At 42.5% G+C, this 23,572-nt stretch overlaps 1 protein-coding gene across 7 annotated transcripts in view; it reads right to left on the bottom strand.

The window, feature by feature from the left end:
• zic6 (zic family member 6) overlaps window positions 1-23,572 on the bottom strand; it is a 101,496-nt gene that overhangs the window by 64,699 nt on the left and 13,225 nt on the right. For 4 of the 7 annotated variants that reach the window (XR_007887328.1, XR_007887322.1, XR_007887320.1 and 1 more), the window contains exon 2: window positions 17,826-17,884. The gene's annotated coding sequence lies outside the window, so the exon portion shown is untranslated. Of the gene's footprint in view, window positions 1-10,746; window positions 10,833-17,825; window positions 17,885-23,572 lie in introns of all 7 variants that reach the window. The other 3 variants (XR_007887323.1, XR_007887321.1, XR_007887326.1) reach the window with 1 other exon arrangement.

The raw sequence follows: 23,572 nt of genomic DNA, 5'->3' as shown, positions 1-23,572 counted from the left end.
AAAGACCCAGCAGGATCCAGCCCAGCATCCCCCCCAACCCTGACACAACATCAGCCACCACAAGCAGGGGCCCGCCTGCTGCCACCAACCAGTGCCTATGTGTTGTTAGTTATCGTAGATGTAACTAATACCAGTGCTTTTCTATTGAAGCTACTGAACATTGATGCTTTTGCGGCAATATTCACTGTGTTTACACTTATATCAAACAATCTAAAGATGAATGGTGTTGTCAGCTCCCTAAATAGCATTAAAATCCTTAAATGAGATACAAGACACCATTTAAATGCTGAAAAATCTAACTATTTAAGTTTAACATGACTTTTAAAGCAAAACGACTCAATTTATAAATATTTTCTGGAGCTTCCTTCACATCTCTTGGCTTTTATCATAGGATGGAATTTTGCTTGGTTGTTATAGAGATGATAGTAGAGATATAGTAGGAAAACTGTGTCCTTTAAAGAATTGCATTTATATATTACTTGGTTTTCAGGGAAATGTAACTGCTGCTTTCATGTTCAGTTGCAACATTTTTGTGTGAAGTGAAATAAGTGCTACGTTCTTGAGTCCACCATGTAGTTAGGTTTAAGGCCAGGACACACCAACCCGACGGCCGACCGTCGGCAGAAAAGCAGTCGGACTGATCAGTCAGCTCCCGTCTCCCTGAGTCGGTCAAAAAAGTTCCTCCGGACACACCAAACTGACGCCGCTGATTCGCTAGTCAAGGGCTAGCACTCCACCAATCAGATTGGTCATTGAGCCCGATGGCCACTGGCCGATTCTACATGTCGAATCGGCCAAAATGAACGCCGACGCCGACACCGACTCCAACTGACGACGGCACGGGACACACCGAACCGACTCGAGTCACCGACCTCGCCTGACTGTCCGACGACGTCGGACGGCCGATAATCGGGTTGGTGTGTCCAAGCCTTAAGACAACCAAAGGAATTTCGTAAAGGTTAGCGAGAAATCGGTGTTTCAGTGACAAGTTACACTAATGTAACAAAGTGACTTTTTGTGACAATATGTCAATGAAGCTTTACTTGCCACAAGCAGATATTGCTAAAAAAAAAACTAAATAAAAACTAAATAAAAAGTCAGATATGATGACGAAGACTGTGACGAATATAACTGACACTTAAGTCAATGAATAAAAATGAGACGAATATGTCAGGGAGGGACGAATGGAGAAGAGATCCAATCAGAACTACTCTTCTTGTGGGACAAGTTGGGAAGAAATCCAATCAGAGTGAATCTTTGAGGGTAGGTTGATCTATGCAGAAGCAGCAGAGCCATTTTAAAAAGCTGCGGCGAATGCAGGCGCAACAGCTAAACAAGTTTGTGGAACTTCACACAGTTTCGAGGACGTTTTCACAACAGTTTGGTTGTTTACATTATATTTAGTTAGTGTTTAGTTGCACAGTCTTAGTTACACAGCTTTGGCTGATTTCAGTTGACTTTGCTCGTTAGCAACACACTAACGTTTTGCAGTGCACCCGGTCCGAAGGCAATGGCACGTCTCAGAACAACAGAAATGTCAGAGCTAGGTCTAGGACGAATACGAAGAATTGACATCTGGTCACACTTCACATATGACAACAAGGACAACAAGACCGTCTGTAAACCGTGTGGAGCAAAAATCGCTGGGAAAAACACCACCAACATGAAGTGACATTTACAGACGGCTCATCCAGAAATACATGCGTAGGTTAGCATACACATTAAGGTTATTTTATCAGATAAACCACCATGATTTAGTCGACTAAGATCTGCTAATATTTGGTCTACTAAAACTAGACTAAGACTAAAAGACTTAAGACTAGACTAAGACTAAAACTCTTATGATATTTAGTCGACTAAAACTTGACCAACACTAAAAGATTTCAGATGACTAAAATATGACTAAAACTAAATGGTGTGTTATTCAAAAGACTAAGACTAAGACTAAATCAGAATTTGCTGTCAAAATTAACACTGGTCCAAAACAAATATTCCATTTACAATAACATAACAGAAAGAAAAGTAGCAAATTCTCACATTTGAGAAGCTGGATGCAGCAGAATTTTTCTTGATAATGACAATGAACAATTCAGAGAAGCCAATTTAAAAACCCATAGAAAATAAAATAACATATAATTGCAAAATACACAGATCGTAACCAGGGCATCATATCAGAACTGGATGGCAGTGATTCGCAGAGATTATATAAAAAGCCAATAGTGGTCCAGGTTGCAGGTCTAATCCTCCTGTGAATGCAAAAACCTGTGCGAATTCATTACAACCCACAGATGTGCTCACACTTATGTGCAGGTATCGGCATGCATATACGTGCATCCTGCACATATGTGTCTTTGTGTCTGTCTCTTCGTTCGTCTACTTTTTTCTCATCCTCTGTCTGTCAGTCTGTCAGGCCATCTGTGTGTATTTCCCCTTCGTGGCAACCTGCCTGCCTGCATTTCTCTCCCCCCCCTTACTGTCCTATTTGCAGCAAAATGACTCCTGTCTAGATCAGTGTTCAGGATATTCCTTGCAGCAAAGAACACACATAACCCTGTGTGTGTTTTGTGAATTCCCTGTTGAGTGGATGTGTTTGAGTTGAGGATGCTGGAAGTTGAAGAGATATTGCCAGAGACAGAGGTGTCAGCGGGAATGGCAGCATTGTTAATTAGAACATTCCCCTTGATGGGTCTCCACCTTAGCTACGATATGTAGGGCAGTAGTAACATAAAATACACGCCTTTGATTTTAGAAGCATACAAACGCACATATACTCCTGCACACACACAAGAGCACTATACTGAAACCGGGATGGAAATAAAAAGATTTAGAGACTATAATAACTCTCTTGAGTCTTTCAAAGGCTTTGTCTGCGAGAGTGTGTGTCTGTGTGTATGCATGTCTGTGAAGAGGTTTGTGAAATCACATGACCACATGTGTGTGTATATGGTTCCAGGCAAGTGCTGAATCCTATGGAGGGGTTTTGGGGAGGATGATAAGACTCTTTAAGCTTCCAGCATCCTTGAAGTTCAGTGCTTTTCCTCAGTGATCACTGGATCCTCCTGTCACTCACTTCCATCCATTCAGGCAGAATTCTTATATTTTTCCCGGAACATTCAAACTAGAAACAACAACAACCACCGCTATTTTATCACACTACAGGCCAAGGATTAAGAGCTGTCTGTTGCTAGGGAAAGTCCATAATTTCACCTGGTTCCCATCATTTTATTTTCTCCTTTTCCAAGATTGAAGAAGCTGAAACGGTGAACATGTGAGTTATGGTGTGTTCGTTTTGTCCACCCAATTCGATCTCCGAGTCGGTTTCCTGAGTTACGAACCGGAAGTTGCAAATAGAAAGCTCCCGAGGACATATAAAACGACTCGTTAAGTCGTCTGAGCTCAGAGGACCCCGAGTTCAGTTACCAAGATGGCTATTCCGAGCATCACACGTAGTAAACATTGTGGTTTTCTACAATTTGAAGCACTTTTGTCTTTGTTGTAACCAAATGAAGAAGTCGTACACACAGCACTGTATACTGTTACCCATAGGCATGTCACTACAGTCTTATTATGTGTTAAATACCGCCTCATTAGTTACTTTGTAGCTTGTGCAGCTGAAATTGGCTAGAGACGCTCCATGTTGCTATGACAACAGTGCCGAGTCTTGAGCAGAAAGCAGAGTTAACGTTAATCAAAATTCAGATATCAAACTGTGAAATATGATTGTGTAATATGTAATGAACATGTGAAATCCGCGGTGGGTGCACCGTAAACCAGATAATCACTATAAACGTTACGCAACCAAGCTCGTCGTGTTGTGTGCCAAACAGAACGCAAAAACCCACGGTTACTCGTTTTCCAACACGGATGTGACGTCGCTCTCGAGCTGCAAGTCGCGATTACAAGACGAAACAAACGCACCATTAGCTAACTGATCAACTGACTGAATAATAGACAGGGACGTTACTGCAAAGAAAAAGAGAGCGCTGCTGGTAGAGAGAAGAACATTAACAGGAAAACACTGTATGGAAGTAAAAATCGCAGTTGATAGTGGCAATAAACTCTGCATGATATCCCTTCAATGCATTTGACCTTGCAAATTTGATGACCTGAATGTAAGACAAACAGAAGGTCAAAGCAGTGCAACAGCTGGCACCACAGTTCACACAGGCTTCTACAGCTGCTTTCATTCAACAGATAAATACACTCATCAGTCATACAGTTAAATAAACACACCTCAGAGACCAATGAATTTTATGTCTCCATTCATTGCATTTGCATGCTGCAATTTAAATTCCAAGTTTGTTTTTTCTTTCGAGTTCTCCTCCTCCAAGCTCTCATCATACACCAAGTAGGTATCGCAAGTTCACACTTTGCTAATGGTTCCCTTTTGGTGCCCATTAATTGCACAATGATTATCTTTACACTCTGCAAACAGTCACACGTCACCTTGTGTCCCCACACAGACGGCAAAATGGCCAATGAAGGGCTGGTTTGGAAGGGAGGGGCTGGGTAGAGTGGGGGCAGGTAGATAAAAAAAAAGGACAGGATTCAGTTGTTCAGTGAATCCCTTCATAATCAGTGATCCCATAATACTGCCGTAGGGAAGACCCATCATAATGGTGACTTTGCTTTTTTAATCTGAATGAAGCAACAGCAGCACAATGCTTCCCCAGTGTGTGATTTTAGTTAGTATGCCAGCTATCTGGAACCAAAAAAAGCATGACGTGTAACATAAGAGTGTTGCTGTCTAGTGAGACAACTGTGTGTCCTGTCGGCTTCCCCATTTTACATATTCGGCTATGTTACTACCTCCACTGCCGGTTTAATAGTGGAATGACAATACCCCCCATTCCATGTTCATGTGTTTTATACAGAACAGCGAGGCAGCATAATGATGCAACACTCCCACCTTGAACAGGCTGTGTAAAAAGGGCTTGAGTTAACTTGCTAAACCAAATGAAAGTTGCTTTACAGGTCAGGAGGCAGACAAAGAGTAGAAGGGCTGTACTGTAAACACAACAATCAGTCAGCTGTTACCCACACAACATTGTTCCTACTATATACATTTATATTAAAGGAACAGTTTGGGAAATACGATAATTCACTTTTTTTGCCAAACGTTAGAAGATCGATCACTCTTATGTCTGTGCATTAACTATAGGTTAAGATAATCCAGAGTTAAGATATACGTAGCACCTCTGAAGCTCACTCGATAACACATTGTTAAGGTAGCAGGAGTTGCATGCTATTTCTTGGCAACCAACAACTGGATGCAGTGATTCCTTGGAGTCATCATTGTGAGGTTGCCAGGAAGCGCTTTTCCCAAAATGTTGAACTACTCCTTTAACATAATTTCATATGCTACATGGCGAGATTTGGAAACAACACTACCAATTTCTGTATGGCTAAAAAAACAACAACTATATACTGTATATTATATTATATTTCCTTAAGTAGACCATAACAAATTGTTGACCAATCTTCACAGAAATCTGTTCAAGAAAGAGCTAAAACTATGAGAGATGAAGTTATAACCTCATTGGCAAAGAGACTGCAAGTAAAGGTGGAATAAATGTTTTAAAATTCACAATACTCAAGCAGAAGTTAAAATAACTACACCTAAGAGTAGAGCGTTGCTCCTTGTAGAGGAGTGGTAGACAAAGGCAGGGGATGGGGGTGTGTGACACCTCTGCCTGTTGACTCTACGCGTGTGTCGTATTTAATTAGCCGTAATCCAATTGAGGGATACGGCTTCCTGTTAAGAGAGGTGCAAAGGGTCGAAATAAACAGCTTACAAGACTATTAAACACTAAAGATGCAGCCTGCAGCCTAAAGGAGGACAAACCCCTGACCTTACTGACACACTGAGCATCAGTCCACCTCTCAGGTGTGACCTGACCTCCGGGAGCTGCTACATGTGTGCTGCTTTAGCTTTGTCAGATCTATGAAAGAATTTTCCCTCATTATTAAAGAAGAGAAAATAGGAAGATACTGGGGGGGGTGAAAGGATGAAAGAATGGAAGAAAAAGGACAAAGCCTCTGCAGGGCTCAGAGTGAAGACAATTTTGGTTGTCTTATCTCAGTTTTATCGTATCTTGACCAGATTCTTATGAAAAATTTTGTTTTTAAGACAGATCAGAAAGTATGGCTAGCAGGTTTTTAATTGGAACCCCAGCGAGCATGCACAGTGTTATTAGGTTATTACAACAGTCATCTTTTTCTCTCATCAAAGCCTCTGTTTCAAAACCACCCATGAGCCAAAGGTGTCAGCTTGTAAAGACTCTCTCCAAAGCTCATCCAATCAGGCACAAATCATCATCCAAGCCCACTATCCTGCAGATAAATGAAATTCAGTATATACATGATTTAGAACAATTGGTCTGAGGGGAACAACAGTTGGTTGATGCAGAAGGCATGGGCTTTTTTTGAGGAATAAATAAAGCTGAGTGGTCAAAAAAAAAAAGACTGATTGGAACATGGCTGAAAACCATGGCAACAGACTCCTTAGTAAACAGTTTATGGAAGCCCAGTAGGAAACCCGGCGGTTGGATAAAGACAGCCTTGCGCTAATCAGTGCATACCAACACCTCCAGCGCACAAACCTCCATGAATTTCTTAGGAACAGATGTGATAACTGTGCCGGCCCCTACGCTGTGCCGCTGCAGCGTCTAAGCCAATCAGAACTGTGTCACTCAAAGACAACGGTTGCAGAAATTATTATGCGTGAGGATGCATGTGTGCTTAGTGGTGTACAGTATGTTTTAATGTTCTCAGATATCCTGTCAGAATCCAAAGTTACTTTTCATACTCAACTCCTGCAGTAAGAAAAGCTGGTATACTCTGCCATGGATTCAAATCAAGTCCTTTCTTGTCTTTGTGCAAGTGCCCCTTGGAGACAGAGAGGTCAAACTTGCACAAACTTTCAAAGAACCATACAGTGTGCTCTGTATAACTGTTGATTCAAACTACAAAAAAAACACACTAAATATTACATTAGATCTCTGTAGAAAAATCCACATCAAGCCGCTTCTTTTGTGTCTGACAAATAAGAAGAAGAGCAAATGGATAGGAAAATGAGAGATACTTAAAACTACAAGTTCAAAGAAAAATGTAAGATGAAAAAAAAGAAGCATCTTGACCTATCTGCCTATAGTGAGGAGCCATGTCGTTAAATATAATGCAGTGACTCGCTGCGCTGTGATCAATAAGCCAGCAGCAGAAAGAACGAAGCAATCTTACAGGGTACACTACAAACACAACTCATCTAATCATCTTCAAAGTTTTGAAGCCCAACACAAACCCTGAGACCAGTTCTGAATCAAAGACTCTCCAACAACCAGGCACAGACACATCACACCACATGTGCGTCCATGTACGCTCACACATATGCAGATGTGCATTCGCACGCACAGACACTCCTCCCTGAGCAACTTTTAGCCTCAGTCACAGCCTGTTCTTCTCCCAACGTTACCATAATGTATAATTCACCCCTATCATTTATCAAAATAATCATCCGCTGGGGCAAGCGGAGAAGCTTGGCGGCGAAGTGACACATCTGAGGTCAAGGGGAATCATCTTTCAGGGACTGCTCTGAGCTGTGGGTGGTTGCCAAGCCGCAGCACGCTGGATGGTGAGGTGGTCGTGGCGACGGTGGATGGGAAAAGGGGGAGAGAGGCGAGGGGGTGCCAGTGCAGATGCCCGCAGACAGACCGCCTTGCTTGAGAGACACGAGAGCTGCCGGAGCCTCAGACAGCTCTCTCCATCACCCCCTCCAGCTCCCCCTCCCCTCCCGTTGCCATCTGTGAGGAGCGCACACGCACACACGCACACACACACACACAAACACACACACATAAAGAAAGACGGCACCCACTAACTAAGAGGCCCAGGGACACTTAGCCACGTTAGCAGGCAGCCTTACTGAGACTGCTGTGCCGGGTAACTGCTGACATGCTTTAAAAAGACTAAGAGAGAGTGAGAGTTAGTAAAGAGGAAGGGAGGGAAGCAGAGCTGCTGAGCCAGATGGTTGGTCTAAGCTAAGCTAAGCGCCGAAGAAGATTGAGATACCAGCCAGGTGAATTTTTCCTCTCGATTCTTTTTTTGACAGGTGGGCAGAGAAGAGCCGTCTGGGGTTGACAGTGCTGCCATGTTTTCAATAAGCAGTGCTGTGTGCGTGTGTGTATGTCCTACCGTGTGGCATGTACAGCCATTCTGATGGTGCGGCTGTTTTTGTGTGTGAATATGTATGCGTGTCTGTTATTCTGTTTCTGCGTGTCCATATGGGCAGTATGTGTGCATGAATGGTCACATTTTGTTTATTTTTTAATGCGTGTGTGTGTGTGTGTGTGTGTGTGTGTGTGTGTGTGTGTGTGTGTGTGTGTGTATCTCATGTATGGTGAGCTTTGGTGGTTTAGCCCTGCACTTGCATCAATTACAGTGGAGGGTGTTGACAAGTGTAATGACAGAGTTAGGCACTCTAATAGGCCTGCCAGGGAGAGGAGCATACGCTACTGTTTTCAGCACTCTTCACGTCTCCTTTCTTCTCTCCTCTCTGTGTGCTATTCTTACTTTTTCCTCTTATGTTTTCCACTGTTAGCCTTTATTTTTGTTTCTCTACTTTCCTCTCCTCTTTTGTCATAAAAAGGTCACGGAGGGGGAAAACTGAAGAGAGGTGGTAACTCTTGATTGCACTAAACTGAACAACTTGAGTCTGATTGCGACATCGATGAATTAAAATAACTCCATACATGGTTTGGTCGTGTCACTGAAGTGTTCATGTTTTTTGCCGCTGTATTTCGTTCACATTAAGATTATTGTTGAGGAGAATCAGGATTCAATTTAAGGCTCAATGAACTTCTCTAAGCTATTGCCACATTTTTAATTTTGTACCCAAAAGGGGTTTTTGTCCCAAAATCAATGTCGACGCATCCACACTGTGGCTGAAGATGATCCGTGTGTACAGGTTGTAGATTGGGGTTTTAATAATTTGACTTTATGTTTCACACTGACATTGAATCCCTTTGATGGTGGAGAAGGTAAAATGGGATTTCATTTGGTAAAAGTATGAAATATTCCTACACTTTGATACATTATTCAATCAAAGGAGTACCTTATGGCAGCTGTTGCAGACAAAAACAACAACACCACATGAAAAACAGTAAATATGGGTTAGCTTTTTATGTTTGGACATCCAAGCTGAAGGTACTGTGACCGGTTTTTCCTTTCAATTCCAATTGTACTATGATGTTAAGATAAGATAAGGTAAGATTAGTACCCCAGCGGGTAAATTTGCAATTTTACAGCAGCAAGCGGGATACACAATAGCAAGAAACATAACTAAAAAAAAATTTGTGTAAGGGTGGCTCGCTTTGACCTAGATGAGCTCACAAACTCTGGAGTAAATCATGTAGTAATTGACTATAGTTAACATAAGGAATTTAAAATAAATGTCTCCCATTTTGATGGTTTGAAATCGTATTTCAGAGCAGTAGTCAAACGACGGGTAGCTACTGCATCGATCTGGGATGCCAAGTCAAATCTGCCGTTAATAATTAATTAGTCTGGGAGAGGCAAATGCATTTCGTGATCACGTCGGTGAACAGAGACAGTGCAGATTTGTTCATAGAGGATAAAAGTGCTCTTGCACAGATGAGCTGTGTAGACACACAAACCTTGCACACAGAGACACACACACATTTATGTGCACACAGTTGCATTGCCTCTAATCTGTAATGCATCCAATATGTGGAGCTATTGGCCAGCGCTCTGGGAGGCGAAGCTACATGGCACACAGAAACCTGCACGCTCCATACATCTATCCAATCAGTATCTTGCCTGGCTCCTGTGCCAGTGGGCCAATCAGATGCACCAGATGCAGTCCACTCAACGCAACCCCCCACGGAAACACACAAATATCTACAGTAAACACACATGCACACACATCAGTCCAGCTGTGATTCGTAGACATAATCCAAGTTGCTTTTCTGTTGTGTGGTGTGAGGTGGCATTTGTGTGTGTATGTGTATGTGTGTGTATGTGTGACAGAGAGAGAGAGAGAGAGAGAGAGAGAGAGAGAGAGAGAGAGAGAGAGAGAGAAAGAAAGAAAGAAAGAAAGAAAGAAAGAAAGAAAGAAAGAAAGAAAGAAAGAAAGAAAGAAAGAAAGAAAGAAAGAGAGAGAGAGATGATCTTCTATCATAAAAAGATACCAGCATCATATCAGACATGATTGTTGCAACACACAAAAGAGAGAGGAGGTGAACACTGAAAGGGCAAAAGGTCACTCTGCAACATGACAGAACAATAGACATACAAGTGAGAATTAAAGACCAAGAGAGAGACAGTGAGGGAGGGAGAGAAAGCATTACAGAGAGCTACAGAAAAAGCAGGCAGTCATTGAATCATTCTCACACACAGCGCTTTGGCCCAGATCAGCCAGAGAGATAAAGGAAGAGGATTACACTCTGGCTGAAAGACTTGGAAGTATCCCGAGTCTCCTCTGACTCTCTGCCACTTCTACAAAGTCACCTCTGACAATGGAACTATCTGTTAGCAGAGGGATAGATCAAAAACACACAAGTATGTTTGAGAAGTACGCTGCAGTGATGTAGAGGTCATTCAAATGTCCCAAATCAAAGATAAAGGGATGTATGAGCAGTGCCTGTGGGGTTGACTAAGCATGTCCATTGGAGAAATGGGGAAAATAATTTGCCCATGATGTGGTCTGTTTATAGTGTGGACAGGACTCACCAGTGGTACAGAGGGCCCAGTACTACCCAGTACTGTAGGTGTCATTCAGCTCCAGTCAGACCAGGGAGGACGCAGGAAGACAGTGTCTGTTAGGGTTGAGGACGAAAGACCTTTAATAATTTAATTTTTAATCTTGGATATTATATGCAAAGCTTTGGCCTTCATTTTTAATAAATAAGGATAGCATTTATCAGAGTAATTGCTTGAGATTTAGAAATAAAGCAACTCACAGGGCAATCATTTTCAGATAAGTAGGGAACAAGGTAACAGTTTAACCAGCCTATCCAAACACTTTATTTTGAGGAAAGTCCAAAAGTGAGCACAAAAAATGTTGCTAACAATCCCTTATTGTACAGGAAAACTGCATGTTCTAGGTCAAGGTTGAACTGGGAAGTCTGTCTGTAAGCTGTAATGGGCATTTACAGCAGAGAGGGAAGTAGAGATTTTCACTTTTGCTTGCTTTTACAAAGAAGTTTGGCTAATCTGGTCCCAGCTTGTGTGTTTGGTATTAATACTATGAATGGTGGCCACAACTAGAAACAATATGACCCAGGTTGTATGAAACGTTCCGCTTTTGCACTCCAGTCTGAGTAAGTCACTTTTATCATCTACCTGATACTGAAGTATCCACACAGCGTATTCTTTGGTAATGGGTACTGATTGTGACTGTTTGAGGCCTGTTGACAATATCGGTCTTATTTGTTATGGATATGTTTGAACCATGTCATACATTTGTTTGTTTTTTTGGACAAGAAACATCACACAAATTTGGTATATATTAACATATTTAATTATCATGTTTGTGTTTCTTACCTATTGTCTGTAGCCAGCACTTGACCATGTTGTTTTAAACCCAGGAAGTGCCAAACCGGTGTCAGCCTATTAGGAGTCCTTTTATGGAGCTGTTCCCGGGGGAATGCACCAAATGTGGTATAAGCAGAGGGGATGTTGTAATGTGTTTTGAGAAAATATAAGTTTTTGAGGAGTTTGTGGCCTGATTACACTTTTAAACACATTTGGTGTGATTTGGTGACCATTAACTTTAATTTAGTTATTGAGATACATCAACAGCTAAATCACTGTTATAAGTTAACTAATTTGTTCATTGGTATTTCCTGAACTAGGAAGAGGGTCATAACTTAAAGGGCAATTTCCATCAAATATAGATTGAAAAATACTTTAAGCAAGGTAGTGCTTTCACCTACATGTCAGCATGGCAACATACTCACAATGACAATGTACAGCATGGCAACATACTCACAGTGACAATGTTCAACACAGGGCTGTGCGATCTAACCAAAATCTCATATCCCGATATAGGTCAGATAACGATATATATCACAATATAGCACATTTTCTGTAATTCAATGAATAAAGAGTTTATATGAAATGACCACGTGGAAATCTTATTGTATTTTGAATGATTTACTACAAAAATAAAAGGTACTTAGTCATATTTGATTTTTTCCCTTCCTTTTATTTAGAACCTATTTAGACGGTGCACAACAATAAAGATAGTTAGGAAAATATAAATAAAGATGAACGCGAGTACTGCAAGTTAAGATGCCTAAAGAGAAAATTGACAATAATGTGAAAAATATTACACAAATATGAACAAAATATAAAATATAATAACATAAAAAAATCTACAAAATTGCATTATTTAAATGAAGGAGATTTACATTTTTATGTAGGAATCTGTAAAATATTGACCAGGTCCAAGAGACATGCCTTAATATAACACATTGATTTGGGTAGGGGGGAAACTGTTCTGATTTGATGGACTGCAGTCTCCCACCAAGGAGGTTTCTCAAAATATTTGGGTACAGGCTGAGAGGGTCAGTATACAAGCATGCCTCAGGGTCTTGGAGGACTACATGTCCTGGAGGGATGGCAAATTTCACCACCTTCTAGGCAGAACGAATGATCCTGTAGTCTGCCCTTGTCCTTGGCAGTGGTAGCAGTGTACCAGATGGTGATGGAGGAGGTGAGGATGGAGTCAAGGAAGGCAGTGTAAAAGTGCACCATCATAGTTTTTGGCAGGTTGGACTTCTTCTTCCTTTGCTGTGCTTTCTTGGTGATGGAGCTGATATCCAGCTTTCACTTGAGGTCCTGTGGGATGATGGAACCCGTGAGGCAGAGGAGGTGGTGGGACTGGCTTCCTTTCTGTAATCCACAACCATGTCCACTGTCTTTAAGTTTTTCTGACTGCACCAGGTCACTGATGAAGATTATGACCTGATGCTGGCTCTGTATAAAAAGTCAGGAGCTCATTAAAGTTACTAATATTCGTTCTAGACTACTCTGTTTTGAACATAAATGTCTGTACCAAATTTCATCGCATTCCATCCAATACTTGTCAAGATATTTCAGTCTGGACCAAAGTGGTAGACTACATTAGTAGCAACCCATAGTGCCTGATTGCTGGTGTTGCTAAAAATTGTTTTCTAAAACGTGAATTTGTGAGAAAATTTGCAGATCAGGCTGTATGTATTATTCTTCAAAGAAATTCCAATTTCTCAAGTACTTAGAAGCCTCTGTTGAGTATGTGTTTTTGTTTGTATTTTTATAATATCTTGAATAAATGTTGCTAAGAGTGAAGGTTTGCATCTTTTCCAAGTCCCTTCTCGAGATGGTACCGAGAGTTGTATGGTTTTACATCCCGTAGTAGCTGGATGACAGTGATGCTGCTTTGTGATGACCTTAAATAGCTTATTGATTTCTGTAAAAGCAGAAATGGACAGACTGCAGGGTATTTCCCTGCCCACCTCCTTTTATGTTTTTCCTTTTCCAAGCCATTGGAATTATCAGGGTCAGGTTTATTGTGTTATAAAATATAGTTGTTTACTCACGCTGCCTTCTGCTTAAAATAAAAACAGGAACATACACACACACAATAAACAAGCCTTGCTATGGTGTATGTCTGTTGTGGGTTAGTGTTTAAGGGCAGCCATGGATCCAAAAGGGTCAAAGGCATAATGGGTTATAATCTCCTTGTGGACAACCTTCTCACCCAACAACACGGCTACTTCTAACAAAGACTTTGGCCTCAGCCCTCAGCTGTCGCTTCCCCTCCTTGGCTTCCACGAGCAGACCTTAGACGACTGGTCCATTGTCGTACTGCCTATCGACTTGTTAGATGAATTCAAATTTCACATGTCAATTAAATGAGTGTTGCCCTGGTGATTAGCAGATCCCACTAATTGTTGCTCCCTCCTCCTCTTTCCTCCACTTTTTTTCCCTCCGTCCCCTCCTCCTCTTGCTCTCCTACCATTTTCCACATGGAGGAGCAGGGAATGAGGCTTTGTGCCGTTGGGCCCCATACCCCATGTCAAATATGGCTCCTCAGTCTCTTCCCCCAGCCACACTCCTCCTCTGAGACTCTCAGATCCCCTTTCTCAAATCTGGAAAAGATAGACATTAAGAGAATGTGTGTGTGTGTGTGTGTGTGTGTGTGTGTGTGTGTGTGTGTGTGTGTGTGTGTGTGTGTGTGTGTGTGTGTGTGTGTGTTTGGGGGGCACATATAGATCACAAGCGTGAACAAGTATATAGGGTTGAGTAGATATGCATTTCATCCTGTTAGGGGACACAGCATCAGGACACAGGGCAGGATGCTCAGAAACATCCAGAGCTACAATCCCTTGTGCACGTCACAGACATGAGCACAGAAACATGCTCGCTCTGACACACACTCCCACACGTGCACCCTGGCAGATAATTACCCCAACAGCCTCTGGAGAGCAGAACGCCCATGTGGGCCCCATAACCGCTTTAGACAAGGGCCATGGCACACCCAAGACCCTCCTTCTTTGTCTACCTCCCAAACCATGTGTTTGTTTTGCTTGACTCAATGAACTTGATCTGTGGATCTTCACAGCATTTTGTTCCCTGTGCATCCCAGTGGCACTGACAAATGTGAAATCAACTCTGAAAATGCGATATGCAAATGATGCTCCCCTTCATTTTTTTCTCAGGTGTAAACCTCTTCTTTTTCAGCTCCAAGAAAATTATATATACTTTTATTTATAGTAAAAGAGCCCAAATTCACACTTAACTAAAGTAGGTGTGAAAAATATAATAGAATAAGTTAAGCAGAGATATGCAGTAATGTGTAAGCTCATGCACAACATTTATCTTAAAATGTACAAATTATTGAATAATATTTCCATACTTCACTGCTTGTAAATGTTTCGATCCTGGGTCCAATAAACTCTTAAGATCATGTTCAAGTAGTTGTTTGCTTAGAGCTTGGCTTGCTTAAATTCTGGGAGCACAAAATCGTCATGAAATTATTGCATATTTAGTGAGTCACCCCTTTCATTTCTACCATAAGTAGTTACTGCAGGTGTTAGATGAATGCATTGAGGTAAAAACTGGGCTATTTCCCGCATGCACATCAATACACCCACACACATATGCCCTGCTCTGATCACTTTGACAAGTGTGTCATGTTGGCGTTATCTGAGAACTCTACAATATTGGGATTTAGAAACCCTTGAAAGCGAGACAGAAACCTCTCCTCCAGTCTTAAGCAGAGCTCTAATCATCCCTCATCACAATTAAACAAAGCAGACAGCAGCACTGGGTGACATCTTAAAACTTTGTGAATGGTTCCTACCCCCAGCAGCCCCCCCCCCCCCACACCCCATCACCTAATGTTCAACACTAACCAAGCATCACACAGACCTACATTCACAGCTACAATGGGGAAAACACTGCAGCAGGCCAGTGTAGCCCAGACGGTTTCGTTTGCACTTTATCAGACCATACAAAACAGCAACGCCTCATTGAGCCACAATTTGCTGCTAGTTTCCTACAAGAAGCAAAACAAAGAATGGGGCGGCCTGGTCTTCCTTTTTGTGCCAAAGCAGCGGACCAGAGAGAACACACACACACACACACACACACACACACACACACACACACACACACACACACAGCCAGAGCAGGGGAAGTTTGGTCATGTTTCTTCCAGCTCAAGATAATCTCTAAAATTAGGTCATTTTTATCAATTGCTGATCTACAATAAGCTGTACATGCTATCTATGCTATCACGCATCTACTCTCTGCTTGATTATTATTGCAATGCACTTTGCTTGCCTCCACACACTGCCTTCCTATTAGATTTCAAATTGATTTTAATATTGTATTGCTCACTTTTAAGGCCTTTAATGTCTTTGCTCCTCAAAACGGTTCTCATTTATTGACCTGGTATGTGGTATTTACACTGCTTTTATTCCTATATATTTGATCTTATTCATTTTATTGTCTCTATTTCTCCTGTGCTCATGTTCTTTTACCATATTCTCATTTTATCTCATTGTCTGTTTCTATTTCTTTTTGTGAAGCATTTTGCTAAGAAAGCGCTATATAAATAAAGTTTATAATTATTATCACAGACAGAGAGAATAAAAAAGTGTGTGCAGCAGAACAACACACTGCAGAACACATCAAGCACACCTTCAAAGCACAACATGGGTAAGCTGCTGAGCTGTACAGCCTTTAACCAGGCACTGAAAGTGAGTATACCTGCGGACATACCTTATTCTTATTAGTGCAAAAGATTTGTGTGGAATGGATTTGCCATATAAAAATGTAAGTTTCGCTTTAAACGTAACTGCTGCAACTTTGCTCCAGCAGCTACAGGAGCTAACAATGGCTTGTCCTCATGACTGGGTCACAAACATGGCAGCGTTTTAAAACCGCTTGGGGATAAAATACTTCTGCTGGGGCAATCGGTCTCCTTTTTCCGTCCCTCTGCTTCCCCCAGTCTAAGTCTCTCTTCCTCTCTCGCTGTCTCTCTCCCTCTTCCTCTCTAGTTTTACTACCACGATAATTCCTGAGTGAGTAAGCGAGTGTGTTTTGTGTGCGTGAGCCAGTCCAAGGCTGAAAGTCCTGTTTGTGCATTTGTGTAGTCATGCGAAAGCGCGTGTGAATGAGTGTGTTGCTCGTGGATGAGTGCTGCAGCAGAGTGTGCTGAGGGAGACAGAAGTCTGCAAAGCGAGAGGGGCTTACTTACAGTCAGGCTATCAAACAGACAAAACCCCACAGTTAGGAGTTTGGCTGTGTCTGACCCTGCACACACACAACACAGGCAAATTAAAAGAAACCCTGCAACAGCTGTGATTATCTTGGGAATGAGGCTAATGCAAATGACACAATAACGTAAAGGATAAAGGCTGCATCTAAATAAACAAAGGAAAAGAGTTGATTTACAATGCGTACATAAGACCAGATTCATTAGCATACAAACTGAGATCAAAAGGCTTTCTCAAGTTCAGTACATCATAGCCTTCTCCTCAAAGAATTCCTGATCAGAGTACAGTCAAGTGCACCCTCCCTTCCCTTCCAGCCACCACCAACATTACAGTGCAATTTGAAACAGAGAAGAACAGACCCTCTGGAGGAGAAAATTATGTCGCCATGACAACACTGAAGAAGTTCAACTACTGACAAGAAGGTACAGATGATGTGCTGATTGTGCCCTTGTGTGTGTTGGCTGAGCTGGTCCCTCCCTTTCCCACCTTACCCCACCCCAACTCTGCTGCACCCTCTTTTAGCTGGCAGCTGTTGGTCCTGGTACAGGGTGGGTGTGTGTTGTTTTGTCTGCCTGTGTGCAGATAAATAAATGATGAGAGTGATAGATTAGGGCAGGCTGCTGATCTGGCCCGTTGCAGCTTTTCTGTCCCATCAACAAGACGAAAAAAGGGGTCGGAGAAGACCGCTAATTGGAAGTGGCGAGGTGATCTGATGACACTGCAGGGATACTTTGGTTTGTCACAACGCGTAAAGGTCCTCACATTACAAGGGTGGCTGCCTTCAAGGAGTTAATCAAGACACAGCTTAACCCAGACTACTCAGGACAGAGCACAGTTGCTTGTGCTGGGGTAACTGAGGTTATAATCAGCAAGACATTTCAGGAAGACATTTACTTCCCCTTGTTGACTTTCAAGCTATTACAACACAGAATATATACCTTCAGCAATACATCTCACAACAAACTGTACCAATATATTCCGTCAACACTGTCATCTAAAGCACACAGAGCAGCAGACAAGCTCATGATTTTAGTATCTTACCTCAGCCATGACTGGATAGCAGGCAGCACCACAGTCTGTAGAGAGCCATGATGGAGAGCCTGTAAAAGAGAAGATAAAAATGCATAAGCTCGGAGCATCAATCATGGTTAGAAAATAGTGATTCCATACGCAATCGATTTCCACGGTATCTTCCCTCCCTACAGCATATATGATACCATTTCCCAACAACTTTCTTCACACTCACGAAGACATTTGATATGGGGTACGGGAATATGGAGGAGGAAAAAAGATGTGTGTGTCTGGGTACATGCCTGTGCCCAAACATGTCATATGTTCACATCTAATTCCCTTCTAAAGCGAAGAGCATCAGACATAATACACCTCTCATGTCTAAGCCCCCTCTCTCTTTCTTTTTCACTTACTCTCTCTCACTCACACACATGCACATTAACAGCAACCCTTTATGGTGCGCTACACTGACTTGTAAAGTTGGGATTTACACTTGTGTACTAAAAACAGCTTGAGACAAACAAACACATTAAAATCACAAATGCTGAGGTCTTCAAAGTGTGCCAGCAGTTGGGCTAATATATTGAGACATCCTAAATGTAATAGTGAGGCAAAGATCAGCTGCTAAATGCTTGTGCACCAAACAAGAGTTTTTTTCCGGGGGGGGGGGGTCATGTATGCTTCCAGACCACCTTTGGTGCATCCCTGAGTAAAATTAAGACCTTTAGAAACCAATTTACATTGTAAACACACCATGCACATCTTGTTTACTGTGGTGGGGGTCTGCAGGCACAGTACTTGGTTGCAGAACTGAGGATGGAGATGTAGGGAATCTCCGTGGACCACCACGCACACACACACACACACACACACACACATAAACACACACAGTACTTACCCTGCACCCACTGACTGCATGTCTCCCCCGGTGAGAGCGCCCACCTCCTGACCTCCTCCAACAGGGGGGTCAAAGGGAATTTAACACAAGGGTCCCACATTCCTCCAAGGTGATAATTGATGTAGCTGCTAGCAGGGGGTCACCAGGCGCAGGGTAAACAAGCAATGACTCTCTATGCAGCAACCCCCCCCCAAACAGTATGCATGTCTGTGACCTGGGTAAATTATGCCAAATTATGCCATGTAACAGTGTGTCACTCATCACAATGAACTGGACCTGTTTGGTGTCTGAGTACCCAGGTGCAACTCTATCCAAACCATCAGCCAGACAAGCCACTTCACACATGCTGTCAAGTACAAGCTAGAGGCTAAAGGCTAGCTGCATTACATACACTGTTAGCTAAGCACAAGATCCACTCAGACCAACAGCTCGGCAACAAATAAAATCTGCGCAGCCTAATCACACCTCTCCATCTTCACTGTAGCTCTACAAACCTGGGAGCAGGTAGGGAGAAAGTGATGGATGAAAGCAAGGGAACAGTTCCATCTTCTGCTTCCCTCTCCTGCTCGCTTTTGCATGGGGCCTTGCCCTCATCACAATATCCACGGATCAAAACCATACCGTGTTATCAGGAGTGGCTAATATTTTAAATTATAGTAGCTACTTTACAGAAGCCTGCTGCTTAACATTTCAGTTCAAACTCAAATCACACTGCCTCAGCATAAAAATAGCAAAGACATCCTAAAAGACAAGAGTGGTGATATTCTATGTTTCTGTTACTGTCAACAAATCTTAGTAAAAGGCCAAAACCAACAATGAATCAATCCTACTGACACGTACTGGCTTTGTAGACAAAATCTGATCATACTGGGTGTAAGCCCTATGAACACTTTTTTGCTGGGGCACTGCATCCTGTGACGATTGTTACTGGTTTAAAGAAATATAAACAGCGTTTTCCCCCCCTATACCAGAATGATAATGGGTTCAGACAGACCATTCTCCAGCACATACACAGTGCTGTGGAGATAGATCTGGCTATGCAAGACTTAATCCTTATATCTCTTATTCCTCCCTGCCATAGAGCTCCATTGTTGCCCAGAACGCATTAAAAACACATCAATGAGCTACACCATTGAACTGTGTTGAATATGCTGAAGATGGGCACTGTGGGTTAATTTGAGTCCCACACATACTATCGTGCTGCTGTAAACACTCACAAGTGCACTAAATGTGTATTAATCCGTGGCTGAAAATAGTCCCCCCCAACAAATCCTCCAGTTTGAGTCACGTTTGCTGAAACCTTGTTGTGATTTGTGTTCAGAGATTTACGTCTTTAGTAGGAACAAATGGCCTTGAGGCTGAGATCTAGAGAGACAGACTAAAATGTTGTGAGATTTGGTCTTTTCATGGTATTTGTTGACAATAGCAAAAATACCTTTTAAAGTCACGACTATTCTGACAAACACGTGAAACTCTATGTAAGGAGTAAGAAGCTAGGTTTAATAAAAACATAGATTTATATGATAACATGATACAAAGGTCATCCATGAAATTTGGCATTCATTATAGAAACATATTCTTTTGAAATACTTAAAAAGAGATGATATATGTGCTGGTGTCCTGTGCATTGTTAGTGGTGGTTAGTTTAGATAAGGGGAGGGCCTGGCAGTGCCATTATTTCCTGGTCTCTGCCCACATGTGGTTCCCCCCCAGCCACACACTAAGGCTTGGGGAGGTTATAAAAGCCAAGGGGGTGATTAAGAAGCAGGAATAATGGCCTCCACAAAACTAGGAATGTGTTTAACTGCTACAATGGCTCCGGAATCGTTCTGAACCGGACTGCTGCCGTTAATATCGGAAATTATTCTGTTGCTCTTGAGCAGGGAATGTTACAGGGGTTTTAACCTGATTTTCAAAGGAACTCGTCCAGGAAAAACATGAGACGCATAGGCAGGATGTACTGTTGGTTTATGATTTGTGCCTGAGGGTGACCCGGGAGGATTTACGTTGGGTATATCTAGAGCTGTGCCGACCTACCCACCAGTTCTGCATTGTTGGAGTTTGGTGGATCCCTCTAAATCCAGGATTAGAAAAGTCATATATACAAACACCTTCACCTTTCCTCTCTTTCTCACATATAGACACGCCAAGAAGAGGGAGAGGTAAAAAGAGTTACCGTTTGCTGCTGCCTGCCTGCTAAGCATGCCCAAACCCCAAACCCCATCACTTTCCTCATTACTGGAGCTTCATGGCTTTTTAGGGCTCTGTGCTTTATCTGGGATTTCACATTTCCCAGCCTGCCACTTGACATGGCTCACCCAGCTGCCAGCAATCAAGTAGCAGAGGGCAGCAGTGCGGCCTGGCTGAGTCTTCAGGCTGCACCTTGATTTGAGAATTGCACATCACAGCCACTAGCCCTGCTAAGCTTCGGTAATTACAGGCCACACATCCCATCATGCCTCCAACCCTATTTCTACCCCACATCATACACTGACCTGGCATAATGGGTGGAGGGGAAGGTGGGTGCACACAGTGAGATAAAGATGGTCATGGGTCAGGGGTGGATTCTAAGGATGTGGATCTGTGCTTCAAAAGGCATAAAGTGCGTGACAGTGTTGGAAAAAGAGATGAGAATATGGTCCATTAGGCATGCACACTGTCAATCTTAGTTTGTTGCTTGCATGGAACATCCTTGTATGTGTTTTTATGTGTGCCTGCGTGCATGTACGTGTGCGCTTGCATCTACAGTACACACATTGTATGTTAGTGTGCCTAATTGAGAGGTAAGCAAAAAAGTTGCCTTTAAAGTTGCCAATAAATATCCTGCCAGTAATGTTAAACACCTGCCCGTAAAGCCCAGAGGAATGCTAAATGAAACCAAGTTGCAGAGCCTGTCTCCTGTCTGGGGTCTCAAGTCAAGACAGCAGGATTTGTAATGGCTGTATCCAGGATTATTGAGTTCAAGCAGAACAGCCAGGAAGCAAGTAAAAAAAAAAACATGACATGGTCAGCAACACTGCTTTTCCTCCTTCTAACGGCCAGTACAACTGCTCATGTGTGTCCCCATACAGAATAGTCCAGATATATTTCCACAATGTAATTGCAAGGCAGAATCAACATCTACAGTGTTTGGCATCAAAAACATGCCAAAACTAAATCTTGGCAGGATTTTTTTTTTACCACGACTGTTACAGTTGAGTGATCAAAGCTGCTCATGGAGTGTTGAATAATACTAGTGGACACATGGATGTTGAAACAAAAAGTGTTCCCAATGTTCTTTGTGCGAGTGTGAGCCAGATAAAGTAAGACAGATGATTACCGTAACTCAAAACATGACCCCCTGCTCCTCTCGCCTCAGTGTCACATGCATACCCCTAAACCCCCCACACACACCCACACACACACATGCACAAAGATAACCGTGCACACATGCACTAATGCACATACATTCACAAAGATACAGTGTCAGGGAAGGAAGAGGCTCTTGCTGTGCTTTGGAGGCTCCAGGGGTGAAAGAAAGCATCTGACCCCAGAAGTCAGAGACTCTGTCGTTTGGCCTCATCTCTGGTTTCGATTCCCTAAACTCCTGACGCCTTCCTCCCACTGCACCTGTCGTGCGCCAATAGACCCCCTGCCCAGACCCTTTCACCACAGAGAATATATGGCCCTGCTCCCTGGTCCAGTCCGGCTAATTGCTACTGGCCTCAAACTGGCCTCAAACGCCACGACAGGACGGGGTGTTTAGCTGCTGTTGCCACCCTGAGGCCCAACTCAGCATTCCTCCCTCTTCTCTGGTGCCCCTTCATTCCTCATCAGGGGCCAGATAAGGCTGACTGAGCACAAGCGTTTACTCCCAGAGTCACAGGCTGCCCCATTCAACCCAGAGATTAAGCACTGCTGTCTACACGCAACCATGAATAATGAAGCTATCACTCTAGACAGGCAGGCAACAGCAGTGTGAGTTATATACACCAGTAATCCCATAGGCTGCTGCACACACGTGCAAAATGTATACAGTAGCAGAACCACTGTATAGCTCATGCATTATTTCGCATTGCAGAAGACTCACTTAGAGCCAACTGAAGATCCTCAATGGCCTCAAGTTTTAGCAGAAGATCGTGGCTTTACTATTATTTACAATAGGACCATTCATTGGTGTGAAAAGCCGAGGGGCCCAGGTGCAAAGAAGTGTGACGTGACCCCACTACACACTCATTTTGCACAAGTGCCTTTGAAACTACTTCAAGTAAAAGTGTGCAGTACACTCACAGGCTGCACGAACAGAGATGCATTTGCCACTATGCATTCATAAAAGGAGTCAGCACCGGTGTGTACACAATGAAATGTGGCATGGTTGCATTGTGAGACATCAACACAATATATCTGTGGAAACCTGTATTAGTGTACCTACGAATGTGATATCGTCTCTATAACCATTTTAAATATAAGCTGGTTATTTGATAATGTGGACTATAAGGAGAAAGGTAACATCTACCAGTTTGATAGCTGGCAGTAGCAGTGATATTAATTCAACAGGAATTGATTGTTGGGTATAGCTGAAGATGTGTCTGTGTAATATCATAAATAATTATTACCTGTAAGGAAAACTATGACCTCTCCACCCCGTGTCTGAGTGCTGACAGCAGGTGGTGAGGTGATGCAAGAAGCCTGTTCCTCATCTCCAAAAATAATGTCCACCTCTGTCCATCAGCTTTGTTTGTGATGAGACATCTAAACTGGAATGATTTAATGGACTTTAAAAGTAAATCAAAGTGTAACTGATTTGTAATTTATTTTTGTGTATAGCTTAATGTCTGTTGATGAAAACAATAAATGTATTTGTTTTTCTTCCGTTTGTATTTGTATGTTAATTTATTAA

Source organism: Dicentrarchus labrax, unplaced genomic scaffold (genome assembly GCF_905237075.1).
Source record: "Dicentrarchus labrax unplaced genomic scaffold, dlabrax2021, whole genome shotgun sequence".
Lineage (NCBI taxonomy): Eukaryota > Metazoa > Chordata > Actinopteri > Moronidae > Dicentrarchus > Dicentrarchus labrax.
The sequence above is the reverse complement of the archived record's forward strand: the minus strand, read 5'-3'. Positions and strand labels throughout refer to the sequence as shown.